The following is a 19,193-nucleotide window of genomic DNA, read 5'->3' as shown; positions in this document are numbered from 1 at the left end:
TCTTTTTCTTTCTTTCTTTCTTTCTTTCTTTCAATTTTGTGTTGGACCGGGGCACACACATGCCATGATACATACGTGGAAGCCACAGGACAACTTACAGGAATCAGTTTTCTCCTTCTACCATGTGGGTCCTAGAGTTGAACTCAGATTTGGCGCTAAATGCCTTCTTCACCTGCTGAGTCATCTCACTGACCCATACGCTCAAGCTTTCAATAACATTCCATGAACATGATGTTGTCTGGCTGGTACATACTCAGTATTCGGTGATGTGCCCTTAAAAATTTTTTCAAGTTCCAAATTAGCAATTTTTAAAGTTTTCCAGTTTCATGTCCCTATGGAAAAAAAGTTATGTTTACAGATAAAGGCTGGCCCAGACTGCATTTGTTATCGTTGATGATAGACTCAGGGAAAAGTTTGTTTCTGTCTTTCCCTGACTGATAGGGGATTTCTTTCATATACTCAAATTTAAAATAAAGACAGCCATTTTCTCTGGTCACTGTGATTTAATGACATGGCATGATTGTTTTCAGAGACTTCTCCCACACTGGTACATTCTTCCCAATAACAGAAGTCTCTCTTCTCAATCAGCAGATTCCTTGCTCTTGTGACTAGTGACTCTTCTTCTAGTGACGCTTCTCCAGCTGTGTCATGGTTCTGTATTAGTTCACCTTGGAAAAATAGCAGAATTAGTTGGTTGAAATGCCTTCTTTATTGAATATCAATTTTTTCCAAAAATTTGATGTAATTATCACCTTATTTTCAGCCGTGCTCCTGAAACAATTTTAAGTGGGCGTATGGGAGGATTCATGCAAGCTTGGCATTATTAGCTAAAGGAGAACCAGACCCAAATTTAAAAACAAATAAACAGCAGTATTCTAAGAAGGAACCAGCCTTCAAACTCAGTACAGGAAACTGCCACGTGCTTTCTCTGCCTGGAGACAGGAAGATGACCTGCCAGGCAAGACAGGCCAGAAGCTGCTGAGAATCAGATGGAGCTCTGGATAGGTTCTTGATGATAAGAATATCCTGGTGCTGCATTCAGGCATGAAAGACTCCTACATAAATGTAAATCATTCTTAAAAATTAGTTTTTCTTATTGCTGCTACACTGGTGACAGTTGTGTCGTCATTATTAAGGATCTTCGTCAAGAATACGGAGGCTTGTGAGATTCAGCAGGCAGGACTCTGGCAGGGAAACAGTGCTTCCATTCTCATGAACACCCGGCATGAGGTCTCTTTCAGGAGAGTGACCCTGGTAGCACTGGGCGTCAATACAATATGCAGGGCTGGTCTTGGAGGAAGGTTGGAGTTGAGGCCTCAGAGGGTGGCATCCCTGCAGCTCGCTCAAACTTATTACCTGCCCATGTTGGCTGTTTATTCTTTTCAGATTTTGTTTTTGTTACTACAGTAGTCCACTTATAAGAGCAAATAAAAGTTTTTGTCATTTTTTTCTGCACAAAACACCACTGTCCAGTTTCAATTTACTAGACAACAGTCACTGTAGTATGTTTACAGAATGTGTGGTTCGGAGCTCTGGAAAAGGTACCTACGGCATTTTTTTTTTTTTTTTTTTTTTTTTGCCTCTTGACAATGTATGCGGCTACACTTGGGACTACTTGAAAGGCTAGAAGTGGAACGCATTTGGAAATGGTTTCAAACATATTTCTTTTGTGACATCTAAGATGACATTAAGGTTGAACTCAACATGAACTCTTCAATAGTGTCTACAATTTCTATCAAAAATTTTCTACCAATAATTCAATTACATAGTAAATGAACAACCCTTTTTCTCTCTTTTTTTGGGGGGGATAAGGTAAGTCTAAGTAGTTTAGGGTACCCATGACTTGTGATGCTCCTGCCTCAGCCTCTTCAGTGTTGGCATTATAGGCTCGTATACCATCAAGTCTGTCCAAAGGTACAGGTCTTAATTCTCTAACTCCGACACACATTCATTGCTGCTTTTTCTATGAAGATATGTCTGGTATTTAGCTTTGGCCTAGTGACGTCTGCATCCCATAATCCTCTCTTACATTATGTGCATCACATGGTGCATTTAATTGTTTTTCTTGTGTCATTTATTCTGAAACATTTTTCTACTTTCTTATCTTTTATGACATTTCCAAGTAAGAATATATTTCTATCCTCCTGTATAAAAAATACCACTGGAACTTTATTTGAAGACTCCTTATAATTACATTAAGTTCTAATTAGATTCAATTATACATTTTCAGGGAAAGTGCTGTGTAGGGACCGTGTGCCCTGTAAAGGGTAGATAGGAAACCCTTATGAGGCCAGTTCATATAGAGTTTCAGAATTCCTGAAGTTCTCAACGAAGTTATTGCATGCACTGGACTTGGTTCAGAGAAGATTCTTTGTTGAAAAGATCTGTTTCTGAGAGTAAGTAGGAATTCTTTTCACCATAGAACCCATTGTTTCTATTAATAACTGTAACGAATTCTGCCTTTGACAAGAGCACTGAGTTTCAACGCTAATCCCAAACTGCCAGAATGTTCTTGAGACTTGAGGAGATTGCTGAATAAATATTTGACAATGCTGAAGTAAATATCAGCAAACATGGTGGTAAAGTTTGACATAGAACATGCCAGGGTCCAGGGAGTCGACCAGGAAGAAGTAGGTTCCTTAAGCATTTAAGGTCAGCCTGGCATTGTGTTCAGGATATTTATCCAAGGTGTCAGGAAAGACAGCTTGTGACATGGTTGTCGGACGTCGACAAGAGTCAGATTGGGTCACGAACAGGAGGGTAGGGAGCAAAGCGGAGAACAAGGAGCTCTGCTTATGAATTCCAGGGTGAGCCTGTCAGTGTATTCAGAAGGATCCGTTTTGGTATGTCCCTCTGAAAGGCTCAAACACTGAATACCTGGTTTCCAGCTCTTGTCCGTGTTGAGCGGTATTTGGATTATGAGTGTACTACCTTCGTCAATCGGTTAATTTGTTGATGAATTCGTAGCTATGTGGACTCTTAGGAGCTGGGGTCTGGCTGGAGAAACCAGGTCACTGGGGTGTGTTCATTCTCCAGGCCCTTCCTTCCACTTCTCTTATGTGTCTTGGGCCCCATGAGGCGAGCAGCCCCCTCTGTCACATGCTCTCACCTCATGATACGTTGTCTGACTTCAGGTTCAGAGCAGCAGAGCTATCCGACCTTCCACTGAAACCTCTGATTCTGTGAGCAGAATGAACCCACCCTCCTTTGTCTTCCTCAAGCACCTGCTATAGTCATAGAACATTGTCTAAAACAAGGAGGAGCATGGACTGTAGTAAAAGAGACTGGAAAAAGTAATGTGTCAATACAAAGAGATTGTATTCCTCTGAACGTTTAGCTTCGTGGGAGACAGTTTATTTTTTTCTGTATTGTCTTGTTTGGAAGTCACTCAAGTTTGGTGAGAGTCAAGCTGGGTATGTTGACATAAGCCTGTAGTCCAGCACTTGAGAGACTGAGGCAGGAGGACAGTCATGAATTTGAGCCCAGCATAGGCACATAGTGACATCACAATTAAAAAAAAAAAAAAGCCAGGGATGATAGTGCACGACTTTAATTCTAGCACTCAGGAGGCAGGGGTCGGTGAATCTCTGTGAGACTGAGGACAGCCTGGTCGACATGGACAGTACCCAGCCAGCTGTGGGTATGGGGAGATCCTATTTCAAAAAGAAAAAAAAAGGATAAAATGATTAGCAAAAACAGCTAATAGATATGAAACTGTGATTTGGGCGATCATGGACTGAGAAAAGGATGGCAATGATGAGGTCGATTAGCAGTTACTTTCCCTAAGTCCTAAGGTTCTGCAGCAGAACGATTTTTTCTTCCTTAGGACACATTTTCCTGATTATCAAATGATGGTCCAGGACTCTGGAGCTTTTGGAAAGCCAACCTGTTAGTAAGATGCATCTACTAGTGCAGCAAAGGCACTCTTGGGGGTAGCTGTGCTCAGATAGGATTGGGCCCCACTCACAGGAAGGAATACATGTCCTCTACTGTAAACTCGGTGAAAGCTCATGGCTGGGGAGTCTATAGACCTCAGAAGGGAACTTCCTACTGTTGTCTAGCTAAATTGACATGGCCTCAAAAGGCCTGCCAAATATATGTGTTTCTGAGCATAGGCAGATGCTACTGTGAGCCTTACTCAGAGAAGACTCTCACTATGGTAAACGGCAGGAAATACAGAGATTCATGGCTGCTCTAGTGCTGAGAATGAGACAGTTGATGCAAACATTCTTGGCCCACTCCTACAGCCCATGGAACACCAATGAGTGGAAGTGGAAAGAATGTGAGAGCCAGAAGACAGAGGGTTGTGAAATGCTGTCTTCGGGATATGACACAGCTATTACACACATGATCTCATAGCAACTCTGGTGGCCTGCACAGGACCCAGACTGTCAACAGTTAATGATGGGTCAAGAGGGGGGCATGGGCCTTTCCACATCCCTGTTGAACTATTTGCTACAGATGGATTCTGAGGGTGAGGAGGAGAGTCACAGTCTTCTCTCTGTGCCCAGTGGAGAGTCCACTAGGCTCCAGAGGATCGTTCCAAACCTATAGTCACTCAGGCAAACCTGATTACAATCAGTGGGTCACAAAACAGAACAAAAAGATATGAATGTGGGAAAGAGACTTGTAGGGAGGAGCAGACATGGGAGGGAGGTGAGACATGGTATGTGTGGTAGGGTGTGAGAAACCAGAATGTGTTTTAGAGATGCATATTCTTGCCAAAGAGCAAATGTAATTAATTAAAATTAGACTATCAAAATATCCTATTAGTGCTTCAACAAATGAAAATACTGTTTTAGTACTTTCTTTAACATCTAAAAATTCAACAAGTTGGAACAATAAATGAGTCTAAAGCTTAGAAGTACACATGACATAATTTTGAATCACTAAGGTGGTTATAAACAGTTTTAAATGTTTGTAGCTTACTGAATATAGTCTGATTTCGGTGTACTTTGCTTCTCCTTTCATCCCACTTAGCGGGGTGGGTGTTGGGGAAAGTTGAACTTTTACTTGCATGAACCTGAACCCTGTCTCAGGCGGCGTGTTGCGATCCACAGGAATCTGACGTCCTCTCCATTCACACAATGGTGATCCAAGGTGAAAGCACTGAAGCTTAAACACAGTTTCCAAAAGTGAAGCCCAAACCCAAGTCTATCAAGGTCTGAGGTTTCCAAGCACAATGGCAGTAGCGTGTAGTGTTTGGGGCTATGGTACATCACTGACAAACTGCAAAGTGGTAACCCATTCTTAGCACTGGGCTTTTTATTTGTTAGTCTGTGGTGTCTGGTAGGAGCACAGTTGCCCCTTATAGGGTGACTTCATTAAACTACCTTTTATGCATACAGGAAGCTTCTACAGTAGTAGGTTTCCATACGACTTTTTCAAAAGGCCTTTACTGTCAGTTTTCCGTCCGAATTCCCTTCTCTGCTCTGCCCTCCATCCTTCTCCCTATTTTACATTTCCTGTTCCTTAGTCTCCTTTGCTCCTTTATTCCACCGCGCTCCACTTCTCCTCCCTTGAAAGTCACCCCTACGCCCCCTCATTAATTTCCTGGTCTGTATGGATCTTCCAAATAACCCACACGTATTGCAGGACGCAAAGCTAGCACCCACAATTGAGAGGACACCCACCTTTGCTTTCTGGTCTCTTCCCTCCTCCAGAGTGGTTGTTACTAGCTCTGTTCATTTATCTCTGGATTTCATTCTTCTTTTTTAAAGCTAGGAAACCGTATTTTTCTCTGAGTTAGAGAGCTCACATATGGATACATTTACGTGTATACACTCGTGCACATGTCTAATACTGCCTAAGATGCTCCTGGCCACAGGATTCTGCAACCAGACTTATGACTCATGTCTTTCTTCCTCTATAGTCTCTTGCACTGCATGCTGGGATCCAGCATCGTTTCCTGGTGGTAACCCCCTCACAACTCCAGGCTAGGAGCTTTGATTAAATTAACTAAGAGCAACGGCAAGAGCCTGTAGTGTTTGGGGTTATAAGCACCTTAGGTGCTTAACCCAGTGACTGCATCAGGTGATCTCCTAGCCTGCTCTTAAATGTCCTGCGATTGCCACCAGAGAACTTCCTTTTGGGAGCAGCTAAGGCTCTAGGACTACTCTTGGTGAATGACTGCACCAGCAGGTCCATTAGCTCATCTGATGTGTCACTGGGTAAACTGGAGCCGGAGGACTCCTCAGGGGATCCAGTGGAGAGCCCTGCTGCTGTGTGTGTGACAGGAGAGCTGCTCTGGACCATGCCTCTGTCCTGGCGGCTGTGTGTAGTGGCCTCAGGTCTGCTAGTAAGCCGACTTTTCAGGCTGGCACCATGTCAGTGTCACCCCGGCCTGGTCCCCTGATCACAGCCTTTGGGACAGACAGGTTTCTGGGGCCCTCTCCAGCCACACCTGGGAACTTCTGGCATCTTCAGGTCTTGTTTTGCTATGGTGTGTAGCCTGCTTCTGTTGCTGCTGCAGTACGTATTCTGGAAGTGTGGTACTCCAATGCAAACTCTCTCCATGTGTGTCAGAACTGCATGATGCCCACTTCCTGGGCTGCCTATGCAGTGTGGCCCAGGTAGAGCAGGAAGCCATGGAACCTATTGAAGACTTGAAGGTGTGCCACCCTTAGCATGGCAACACGGCGGGAACTAGGAAGTGGGTGAGGCTGGCACAGAACTGGGGCCAGCTCATGCTCCACAGACCTGGGTGATTGCTGGCACACAGGGTTCTTCACTTCTGACACATTCTTTGGGTAACTCAGCTCAAAATCACTGCTTTGGGAGCCATTACAGAAGGAACCCACAGCCAACAGGATGGCCAGAGTGCCGAAGAAAGCGCCATTGAGCACCAGCGGCTCCATGTCCACCATCAGGTCAAACGGTGGCTCTTCAATTTCCGAGTCCCATGCTGTCATAGTCCAGTTTGAAAGCCCAGAGTTGTAAGCATGCAGCTAGGCTTCCAATGGAGGCAGGGGTCATCAGGAAATTATCATCTGGGCGGGGAGGTGTATCAGGACAGACCAGCTGGGTTTCCTTGATCCTGCTGCTCTTCCTCCGTGAGCATCAATGTCAGCAGGGTATCAATGCTGTCCTTACTGACAGCAAACTTACCAAGTTGAGCAGGGCAGCCTAATGACATGCACAAATGGAAGAACGTTAGGCAAGTGTTTATGGCATATTGTGCTTGGAGATTAGCACTGTGGACATTGTACTGCAGCCTTCACGACCTTTCTTCGAGAGGAGGAATCCTTTCCTGGGAGTAATAAAAATGCTCCTAATGGCCTGTGTTCACTGACACAGGCTCTAGGGAGGCCCAGGGGGTAAGGTTGACAAGGTCCAAAGTGGCTCCCAGAGTGCCCAGGGCCTCCAGACAGCTTTAGTTCCCACCAGAAAAGTTTTACTGTTTTCCTTTTGGTGAGGAGGTCTCGGTCCTCGTGTGATGAGTGTGGAAAATGGGTAAACAGAGGTGGAGGTAGAGGTGGTGGGTAGGATCCTTAGATGGGTGGGGGAAGTGATGTTGTAGGCAGTGGGCCTCCAGAGAGCTGGGCGGTGAGAGTGGGACCAGCTTCCACAGTGTCCTGGTCTTCATCCTCCCCCAGATTTGAGAAGTCAGGTTCCCAATGCAGAGCTTAGGAACACAGGTAGGAAGCTGTTGGATGGACTCAGCCTTGGGACTTCATAGAGCTAGTCCCTCCTTGAACTCTGGCTCAAGACTCAGCTGGTCCAGAGCCAGATCATGGAGACAGAGCTCTGGGGTGTTTTCCGTACAAAAGATGGCTCTGGGGATTTGTGTAGTTCCCTGATGCCTGTTACTCCATCAGTCTCATCCAACATCACCTCAGCCATTGACTACATCTGGCCTCAGGCCACTGTATCTGCTTCTCTGTTTCTGCTGCTGCCTGATTCTCAGGAGTTGGACCTTCCTCGTAGATGCTTCTCTCATGGGAACTGTCCCTGGAGGGTCTCACAGAAATGGTAGGAATGAAATTCACTGTGGTATGCTGGCTGGAGGCAGGGCCAGGCTCATTTTTCCTTATAGCTGAATAACAGTCCATTTGTAAATGTACCACATTTTCATTATCCATTCATCAGTTCATGGACGTGTAGGCGATTTGCATTTCCTAGGTAATGTGAACAGAGCTTCTGTGAACATGGATGTGCAAGAACATCTGCAGTAGGATACTGTGTCAGTGCTTTGGGTATATGCCTAAGACTTGTACGGCTGGATTATGTGGTAGATCTACTTCCATCTTTTTGAGGAACCTACACACTGATTCCCGTAGTAGATTCGCCAGTTTATAATCCCACAAGCAGTGAATAAGCATTCTCCTAAACATTGTAGCCTACTGCCGTTGCTCTCGGTCACCCTCCAGAACTTGATGGTAAGACCCTATTGTTGAAGATGCCACATACTTGAGTCACAGAACATGGAGAAACCAAGCTGGTACTGATCTGGAAGCCACATCCCTACTGGATAGCTTTCATGGTTCTGTCTGACACTGTGCTCACAACTGGAGACAAAAAACAATCACCTGCTTAATCAGCTGTGAACATGTGACATGCAATAACGACTTCCAGGACAAATATGCCCAGTAGTACAATAATGGTAACGACGTCGTGAGACTAACCAACCACTATTTAATTGCTTTTATGGCCTCCTTTGCAAGATGAAACCAAAATCTGGCACTGTTATTGGGGCCAAGAACATGTGGGAGACAGGTCCTAGGCCCTAGGAGAGTACATACTATCACATAGACTGTTAAATGAACATAGTATTAAAGTGACTCCTAATGATGTAATTATACTCATGGATTTGCAGATCTCTCAACTCTCATTGGAGAAGATGCTTTTGGCAGATTGTAATTAACACAGAAGCCCATGACTGGTCAAGGTGCAGAGAATAAGAGACTTCATAATTCTCAGCTCTAAGTGGGACATCTTAACCAAAGGCTCAAGGATCATCACAAAAGTGGCTAAAAGATTGTAAGAGCCAGAGGTGGTAGATGACTAGAGAAAGCAGTATTTTCTGGACAGAACAGGTAGTAATAACATGCAGAAAAACCATGCAATCTAAAGCCAGAATAATCCTAGTATGGACTAAAGCGGGCACAGTACATGACGTCTCGTCCCTAGCTGAGGAGCTATTATCCATTTGTAGTTTCAGGGACAGGGGGAGTCAGTTTTCTTTAAGGCTGTGGCCCCTGGTAGGTGAACCAATGCCAGTGCATGGTCACATACCCAAGAGTATATGGGCAGCACAAGTTGAACTCACTGAGTTTTTAAAAATGAGTATACTGTGTTGGGTGGGTAGTGAAGAGGGGTGGATCTGGCAGTAGTTGGGGGAGGGGAATGAACATCAAAATTCATTCTCAAGGAATTAATTGAAAAAAACAAACCAAAGGCTAAAGAAAGAGTTATGGCCCAAAACAAACTCAAATGGCAGATAAGGCTGGCCCTTGACAGTTCCTACTTCAAACTGTGATGGTGTATGCAACCACAGTGATAACCAGGAGATGCGGGAAGATGAGAGTAGTATACACACTATCAGAGACTGCTGCTGGTTGTATACAGTCCAGATCCTGTCAAATGCATTCCAGTAGCAGAGTTACTAAGGGAGTAGCACTGAATTTTAGATATATCATCTTCTGAGTAGAATATTCAGTACTCACGTGATGGCCAGGATCCGTGTCATTCAGCAAATCAAAGGCATACTGGCTGGAACAATATCTGTCTATGTGTGATTCAACTCACTGTCACGTTGGCAGGGATGAGGCGGTGTGTTGGCAAACGCCAAAGGGATAACCACCATGTAGTGTTTCCCCTCATCAGCCACATTCCTTGTAATTCCAGTGGCTGGAAACAGCTTTCCATTGTGGAATGAAGTGATGCTTGTAGAGAGAATCAGCAGTTGGTCTGACTTCTCTTTTTCCACTTGGATGAGAATGTAAGAGCAGGTGGATGAAGAAGACAGCTGTGAAATTCTAACCTCTGGATATGATACGGCTGTTGTATGCATCAACTTACAGCAACTGTGGTTACCTGCACAAGACTTGCACAATATCAAGCCAGTAAAAATTCCAACATGAATGGACCAGGGGCCTCTGAGACCTCATTTTGGTGGAAGAGTTGTTGACAATGGATGGTGACCGGGGGAGGGAGAGTCAGTATTCTTTGGAGATATCGCTTACTCCTCAGTGGGTATGCCATACTCATGCACACATTGGTAACACTAATTGAACTCTGGGTTATCAATAATCATAATGGAAGACATGAAGATGGAGGGAGGTGGGTTGGGGCACTAGGGAGAGTTGGAGGGAAGAAAGGATCGATGGATGTGATTAAAATACATGGTAAAAGCAGGAAATTTTCAAATAATAAGTAGAAAATATCATCAAAGGAGAAAAAAAGGAAAGAAGGAGCCGAATACAAGCTTTGAGAGCAGTACTATTTAGCAACACACTTGAAAAGGCATTTGAGATTTTCCATTTAAATCACAGCTGCCTCGGTGGGAACTGATTCTGGCTGTTATGGGTACTGCATGACACAAGTACAATTACATACATGCAGGCAAAATACCCATACATATAAAATAATAATAATTTATTGCTTCCCTTATTGGGGCTGGAGAGATTGTTCAGTAGCAGAGAGCACTGGCTGCTCTTGAAGAGGACCTTATATTGGTTCTCAGCACCTACTTGTTGGGTAGAGCTGTCTGTAACTCCAGTTCCAGGGGATCTGATTTCCTCTTCGGGCCACAGCAGGTTTGCACACATGTGATGTGATTACATACACGCAGGCAAACACTCAAACATATAAAATGAAAATAAATAAAAAGTTAATAAGACTTTGGTAGTATTCCTTCCCTTTCTATTTTATGAAATAGGGTGAGGAAGATTGATCTTCTTACAAGTCTGCGAGAATACAGCAGCAAATTGATATAGGTGTGGAGCTTTTATAGTTGAAGGTATGTTTTTTGTATTGTTTCCTATAGATCTTTAAAAGTTATAGTCTTTTCGTCAAATTTCAGTAGGGCATATTTGCCTAGAAATTAAAATATGTCTTTCACATTTCAAACTTCCTGGAATCACTTTTGAAGATATGACCAAAATGATGGTCTCACTTTTGTTCTAACTGTTGTGATGCCTCCTTCTCTGTATCAATCTTACTAAGCTGCATCTTAGCTCTCTTCCTCTTGGATACTTTGGCTAATGGTTTGTCAATCTTGTTTCTAACCCAGTTCTTTTGTTTAGTTGTTACATTTAGAAAAATTTCTACTTTATTGATTTATGTCCTGATTTTATTATTTCTTTCCATCAACTCTTTTAGGTATGTCTTGTTACTGTTTTTCTAAGGTCCTAATGTGTATCATTAAGCTATTTACTTGAGTTGTCCTTGATTATTTTCATGTAGGAACTTGGAACAATAATCTTCTCACTGAAGACTACTTTGTAGTCAGACCTCACGTAGACAAAAACTCATACACATAAAAAAATGAATAAAAAATTGTAAAAGACTTTGATAGTGTTCCTTCCCTTTCTATTTCGTGTATTTTATTAGAATCTTTGACACAGATAGATGAGGGAGAGAAAGAGAGGAAATGAATTAGAAATGAGAGACGATGTGTTTGAGTTGTGTGTGGGAAGAACAGTAGAGCATGCACAGTAGAATAGGTCTAGAAGCATCTGGAGCAATCATGAAATCCACCTGAACAAAGGAAAACTAAAACAAGACCATTAAGAGATCGTACACAGGAGTGAAGAGTTAAAATAGGTAAAAAATAAGAGAGAAATGAAGATAAAGCTAACAGTGAAAAAACACTGTAGAACCCACAGCATGTTGTTTTCTGTAGGCTGAATTTTGAATTCACCCCCTGCCGATGTTACTTCAAATATCAAACTGCACTAGGGAGCTGGTGCAGTTTGTGGCTGTAGTTGAAACTTGCAAACCAGAGTTCTGGGCTTCTGCTGCCATGCTGACGCTCAAACAAATCATGATTCGGTTCCCTTGAGTTTCGGCTCGGTTTTCAGCAGGCCTTCCTGGAGTTTTTCCCAACGCCCAGGATGGAATTTCCTTTCGTTGAAATTTCTACTTATTATTTTTCCGCATGTGCTGCATGGTAACACTTCCCTTCCATGGATTACTAAGTCCAAAGTGCTGATATGACTATACCGTGACATTTATCTTTTTGGCTGGATAAGGTCATACAACCAGAGTTAAGTTCATTCAGCACCCGCTTCTGTGGTTTCCACAGGCCAATTTCCATGTGGCAATTACAAGGTTTTGGCACGATCTGTGCTGGGCCTCTCAGTGTGCTTTAAAGTTCCTGCACTCCTGCTCCTTCTCATGGTGTTTCCTGGGTACTGCAGAGAAGCTCAGCTCCAGGCCCCCACGTGACACTTTAGCCACCATCTCCTCAGCCTGCACTGATCTTGCTTCTTTTGGCCTTTGGTGATCCAGGTCCTGGTTATCTCCAGATCCTAGTTCATCTCCCTTCAGTTTGTGGTATCTGAAGCACCAGGGGGCGGAGGTGGGGGGTGGGGAGGAATTTTGGGTGGTGGGAGAAGGATAACCTCTCTTGTCAGCACCCATGCGGTGTGGTGCAGCTGGGCGCCTGTTCACAGCCATCTTCCCTGCTTCTTTGGGGATTCCCACCTTGTTCCCTTCATTTTCAGTTCCTTGGAGGAATAGAGACAACTCTTCACTATCCTGTTTTAGTTCATGGATTACATGGAAGGGGAGTCTAATCCTCTATCTTTCCAGAAGTCCTATACTTTGCTCTTGATTTTTAATCACAAATTTCTTTTGTGGCAGCGATATGCAGGAGGAAAGGGGAGTATTAGTCTAAGAAGGGCTAAATGGGTTAAATCGGGTGGAGAACGGGTGACCAGGGCAGAGGATGGAATATGGAGAGGAAATAAGTAACTAAAAGCCTTTAGAAAAGCCGTGTGGAAACTTTCCACTATAGAAGATTCTTAAAGTATATACATATACATCATAAAAAGAGACTAAAAGGAGTTATCCTTTAATATGTGGACATTGTCCTTCTAGACAGCAAAGGCTAATATAAGAAAAATACCCTCATTGCCAGGAATGGAATCACTCTGTAGAAGCTGTTGATCAGGTGTCCTATAGACCCTCAAACAATACTGGCCATTGCCCCTTCTCTTAGTTACAAACCAGAACTTCAGAGCAAGAACCTTCATATATGCACTGTAGAACAAGCAAGGAGAAATAAAGATGGCTTGTGTTCACAATACTAGAAGGTGCTATACATGGTACCAGAAGGAACAAAAGATAATCCAACTTACCCAGCTGTGAATCCTGTGAACCACAGTAACAACTGGCCTGGCAAGAGATGCCCACTGTTGCAATAGTGGCACAAATATGGGAGTAACCAACCACTCTTTAATCAAGGTTTACCTCCTAAGATGGAGCACAAACCTGACATTGATATCAAGCTTAGGAATCCGAGCCTAGATAGGTTATAGGATATAGGGGAGAACCTAATATTAGTTTTCTACTAAATAGTTATCATATTAAACTGACTCTTAATGACTTATTTTTACAAATATAGGTTGATACATCTCTCACCTCTCACCAGAGAAGTTCTCTCATGCAGCAGATGTTGGTTAACACAGACAACCAAAACTAACCAACTCGTAGAGAATAAGAGGCTACAGATCACTTACACCAGAGTAGTGCACCTCTATCAAACTTCTGCCTCCCAAGGCTCAGGGATCATTTTCGAAGAGCAGGCAGAAAGACTGCAAAATTCAGAGGTGGTGGGTGACCACGCGGAAACAGAGTTTTAATGACAGCCGGTCAGTTACTCACTGGTCAGAACTCACAACAATTGTGGCAGCATACACAAGTCCTATGCAAGCGCAAACCAGATAAACATCCCAGCATAGACGTGAGGAAGTGTGTAAGAGGCTACAGCCTTACCTAGGGGAATTGTGGCAACAGATGGCTGATGGGAGGGGCAGAGGACAGTCTCCTTCAAGCATGGGTGCCTGCTAGATCAACCATAATCGAGTGGATTAACACATATTAAGGGACACAAATTAGACTCTAGAGGACTTATTAGATACATAAAAGAACACATTAAATTGGGTGGGGGCAATAAGAAGAGGGCAGATATTGGAGGGGATCTAAATACCATCAAAATATATTGTGTAAAAACTGCAAAAAAATGACTGAAAAGAAAAGTTCTAAAGGAATAGTACTTACCGGAATAGCATTAGGGGATATAAATGAGTAGACTTCTCTTCATTCTGCTCAAAACCAATAAATACTTTTCAAACCAATAAATACTTTTCTGAAAAATATTTGTTAATTAATTTTATTTTATAAACTCGTGTGTTCTGCTTGCATATATGTAAGTGCACTGCACTGTGTTTGCAGTACTCATGGAGGCCAGGACAGGGTATTGGCTCTCCTGGAACTCCAGTTTGGGATGGTTGTTAGGAGCCGTGTGGCCCCTGAAAGCTGAACCTTTGGGGTCCTCCAGAAGAGCAGCCTGTGCTTTAACCACTGAGCTGTCTCTCCAGCCCCTGTGCTTTGCTCTCATTTGCCACCTCCTCCGCTGTCCTTCTGTGTCTCCTTCCTGCTGATCTCTACTCTTCTGCCTCCCGGTCCCCACGTCTGCTTTTATGACACAAGCATTCCGTTTCCCTCCGTTCCTCCTCATCCTCTCTTTAGATCACGTCCTCTCCTTCTACAGTCATTTTCCTGTTTTCATGACCTACATATGGTTCTGACGAGACGTTTAAATTATTTCTATTTTACTATTTTTATTTCGTGCATGAGAGCATTGCCTGCAAGTGTATAGCTGCACTTGTGCAGTGTCCTCAGATATCAGGGGAGGTCGTTGGATCCCCTGATACTGGAGTTACGGACAGTTGTTAGCTGCCAGTGCGAGCTGGGAATTTGAACCCGGGTCCTATGCCCGAGCAGTCAGTGCTATTAACCGCTGAGCTGTCTCTGCAGCCATGATGAGCAGTTGTTATTTTATAAACGCTACACTGCTTTTTCCTTCCAGTCCCTCTTTATTTCTTCACTCTGTAATGTACTAATTTCTTTAAAAGAATGTTCAGCTTGGAGTTTATGTGTGCTTTGTTCTCTACTATAATTCTAACACCTGTCATTGGGCCTGGCAAATAATAATGCTCTACCAACATGGGTTAAGTCCTAAAGTGGTGGCGTATACCTGTAATCTCAGCACTCAGGGAGCAGAAGCAGGAGGATCAGAAGTTCAAGACTAGCTTTGACTACATGAGCTTCTGTGCCAAAAACAAAACAAAGGAAAAGAAAACAAAAGTTTAATGAATGATTTGACTCAGTGGATACGGCCAGTAACAAATTTTAAATCAATCTCTTGATAGTTATGTTGTGAATTTTTTATACAAGAAGAGCTAAAATGCTGGGAATTTGAATTTGGTCTTTGAGGCAGAAGTGGTCTTAAACTCTTGCGATCAGAGGACCTCCACCGACTGCACAGGAGGTGCACTATTGTTTGGAGAATGCACAGCCTGGACGCTCTGGATGGTTAGAACTCAGATCCAGCTGCTCTGCCTGATTACACGTCAGAAGAAGACATGAAGCTGGACACGTAGAAGTTTGTACTTCTGATATCTGTAAGTAGTGAGTGAATCAGGAAGAATGGTGCTGGACATCATCATCTTGTCAAAGGAACTTAGACATAGGGAAAGTCTGTATCTCAGGGAAGAGCAAGCCCAGAGAATATTTATTTTGGAAAAAGCTTGACTTGAAACCTGTCTCTTCAGAAAGGAGGATTTGACAAACATTTGTGGTCTTGACCTTTCTGAATGGCCTCTGGCTGTGTCGTTGTTCTCATTTGCTTTGTGTCATAATCTGTCCTCTTATTGCCTTGAATTCTGGCAGCTCCTGATTGGTGCACTCTACACATATAATGCCAGTGTGCAATCCTGCTAACAGCTCCTTTCTTGTCCCGGTGTTGGAGATTGGTTGTGTGTGCTTTCTGCCCTTCCAGTCATCGTCATGAAGCTCCTGGCCCTCCTTGTGTTACTTGGGGTTTCTGCACTGATGGTCTCTTGTCGTAAGTAAAGATTCTTCCTTAAATTCAAATTCAGAATGCAGTCTATAAAGATCCTTACTTTTGGCACATGCATGGTCCCACAGAGTAAGTATGCATAGATGTTCAAACGTTCATAGATGTTGGCACATGCTGTCCTAGTACCTATACCTAATTCCAGCTGCATTATACAATTTAGATAATTTTCATTTGTTTTCATTATTATTATTATTATTATTATTATTGGTGGTGGGGGTGGTGGTGTTATGTGTGTGTGTGTGTGTGTGTGTGTGTGTGTGTGTGTGTGTGTGTATGTGTGTGTATCAGGGGCTCATGCATGCCACAGCACAAATGTGGAGGCCTGAGAAAACTTGCAACTGTCAGTTTTCTCCCTCCCCTTACGATCTAGCTGAGGCATTCAGGCTTGTGTGACTAGGTGTTCACCGACTGAATCTGGTTCCCAGCACTTACCTCCGTTTGACAGTCCACTGTAGGTGGAGGTGACTACATTTGGATATCTAATACTGTCTTGTCTTTTCTCTGTTCTAAATTTGGCACTCAAGTGTATTGACATGGCAAGAAGATATGATTAAGAAAGCAATTAAAGATCTCAGAAAGCAAAACAAACCACCTACCGGGAGTCTAAGGTCTTTTATTTGTACATCTGTCTGTTCAGGACTAAGGCTTTCCAGTCGTGAATGTCTGTAATATTGCTCATATTGTCTCATCCTGTCACAATGTTGCTCAAGATCTTCTGTCTTGTTTTTCTTCTTTTACTTCAGAAGTCACAGCACCAACTATTACTTCTACGTCCAGTGATGGTGAGCCCGATTTCCCTTCATCACTTTCCTGCCATGACCATTTTCCCTTCCCAACCTCACGCCCACTTACTTCCACGCAGATATTCTAAGTTATAAGAAAGTTTTAGTAAAAGCAGGGAAAGCTGCATTAATGATGGGAAAGTCCATTTTGGATGTAGATATCTATTTGTTCTTCACATATATGTAGAAAATTAAGCTGTGACATGGACACATAGAAAATCTAGGCATCATTTATTTTGTATACAGCAGGCACAAGGCCATGAGTTCGGATATCGTGGCTCGAGTATTAAATGTGAAGTCATGGAAAGTCTATCATAAGTCAGAAGCCTGAACATGTAGCTCATGTGCAGAAAGAGCACACTTGTCACTGAACTGAAGAAACAGACTGTAGTTCTGAAGGGATTGTGGAATGAGGGCTTTAGGAGTATATCCGAGTAGGGTGCAGAACTGGATTCTACGAGGGTAAAGAGAAGCAGGGCTCTATAGTTTGGTTTGTGTAATGGTATAGACATCTTACCCCTGAATGATGTTTGTTTCCCTTATTGGAATTGACCCTCCATGCTGTTGGCTGAGGGATTTCTTACTACTTCTGGGTAGCAGATTTGTGAGTAGGAGTATGGCAGTGTGATTTTTGTGCTCATGCCTGGCACAAACTAGCTACCTGTCCTTCAGTCCACTGTAAATACTCCTTATGCCCCAGGAAGTGCTGAAGCAGGAAAGACGAGGCCAGAAGTAACTAGGCAAAGGGTATGACCCAATTGATGAATTTAGGATAAGGGTGTATGTGCAATCCTGGGTGGGTGGGTGCAATCCTGAGTAATCATCTGGAGCTTTTCCTCCTAATTTCAGCTGTCTCAGCAAATTCTGGTGTTGAAACCCCTGCGGCCCCTGTTGTCAGTGAAGCACCAGCCCTTGAACCCCTCCCGACTCTTCCACCCAGTAAGTACATTCCGTCTAAGTGCATCATTTATGTCGCTCTCAGCTTTCCTAGGTTTCTCATGACTTGAATAAACTATACTTTATGGCAGTATAGGAAGGAAGGAGAGAGAGGGAGGGGGACAGGAAGGAGGATAGAGGGAAGAAAGGATGGAGTGGGGAGGAAGAGAGGGACAGAGAGACAGAAGGTCAGAGGGACCGACAGACACACACAGGCACAGAAACTTGTTCTAATCACGTTGTTTTTAACTCTGCTTTCTTTGAAATTAAGTCAAAATGTAAAAATCAGAAAGACCAGAGGTGGAAGTTCACAGGTTCCCAATTCCAACCGCTCCACTCTTGCAATATCAGGATTCATTAGAGAAAATATTCTTTTAGTGGAAATCACTGAGTATACAAAGTGTCTCCATGCACTATGGCATGGTAACCACTTTTTAAGTAAAAATTTGGTATTGTTAGGACCCTGTTCCAAAACTAGGAATAGAAAACAACGCTTTATGATGAGGTCTTCCTTGGCAAAATGTGAGCATGATTCAGGATATTTCCAAGGGTTTGGAAACACATTGAGGATGAAGCCCATTTTTCTAATCTGGGATGCCCCTACTCAAGGCTTTCAACTTTACAGCACTATCAATTCTACTATTTCATAATCCAAACTTACACCAGACATCATGTTATAAAATACACATATATAATGTGATTTAATCCCAAGGGAAATATTGTAGGAAAAAAATCAGAAAATAAAGAAATGGGGACCTTCCAATGAGAAGCCTTCTCCCGAACGTATGGACAGCAGCAAAGTGGTGGCAGTTGCTCTCAGATGATGAAGTGTGAAGGGTCTTCTTATGTTGCTTTTTGCTCTTTCATGTCTGGGCTGTTGGTGGGCATCTTGCTCAGGGACCTGTACTGGGGAGATACTGAGCCAACACATGGGCATCGTTTCCATTAGAGAAGCTGCATTGGTTTGTGCAATATTAGAATTGGCCTCCTTTTGAAGTTTGAAATTTTCCAGCCTAATTTGGCTCTGTCCCAATCTGCATATACAAATCTTCTGCACGGGAATGAAGATTTATTTATTATTTATTTTTTTCATTCAGTTTTGAGGAAGTGTAGTCCAGATCAGCCTTAAATTCCTCCTCCTACCGCCTAAGCCTCCTGATCAGTGTTGGGATTAATAGACATCTGCCACAACATCCAGATGTGCTTTATGTTAGAAGGAGGAGATAAGAGTCTCATGTTTTGTTTTTTGGTTTTTTTTTTTGTTTTGCCTCCACTTAATTTAGTGCTGTTAGTTCTCCTCAGATCCCCCCAAACATGTAGCCTTTATTGTTGAAACTCTTGTGGAAACTTTTTCCTTTTCTTCTCTCTTACAGTATTCGACGAAG

General features: G+C 43.2%; 1 pseudogene; it reads right to left on the bottom strand.

The window, feature by feature from the left end:
* Positions 1-6,012: 6,012 nt before the first annotated feature.
* On the bottom strand, positions 6,013-11,967 carry LOC103751588 (annotated as a pseudogene).
* Between the last annotated feature and the right edge of the window lie 7,226 nt (positions 11,968-19,193).

This window comes from Nannospalax galili, unplaced genomic scaffold (assembly GCF_000622305.1).
Source record: "Nannospalax galili isolate Female #2095 unplaced genomic scaffold, S.galili_v1.0 scaffold3748, whole genome shotgun sequence".
In the NCBI taxonomy this organism is placed as follows: domain Eukaryota; kingdom Metazoa; phylum Chordata; class Mammalia; order Rodentia; family Spalacidae; genus Nannospalax; species Nannospalax galili.
This window is presented reverse-complemented; position numbering and strand designations above follow the sequence as displayed.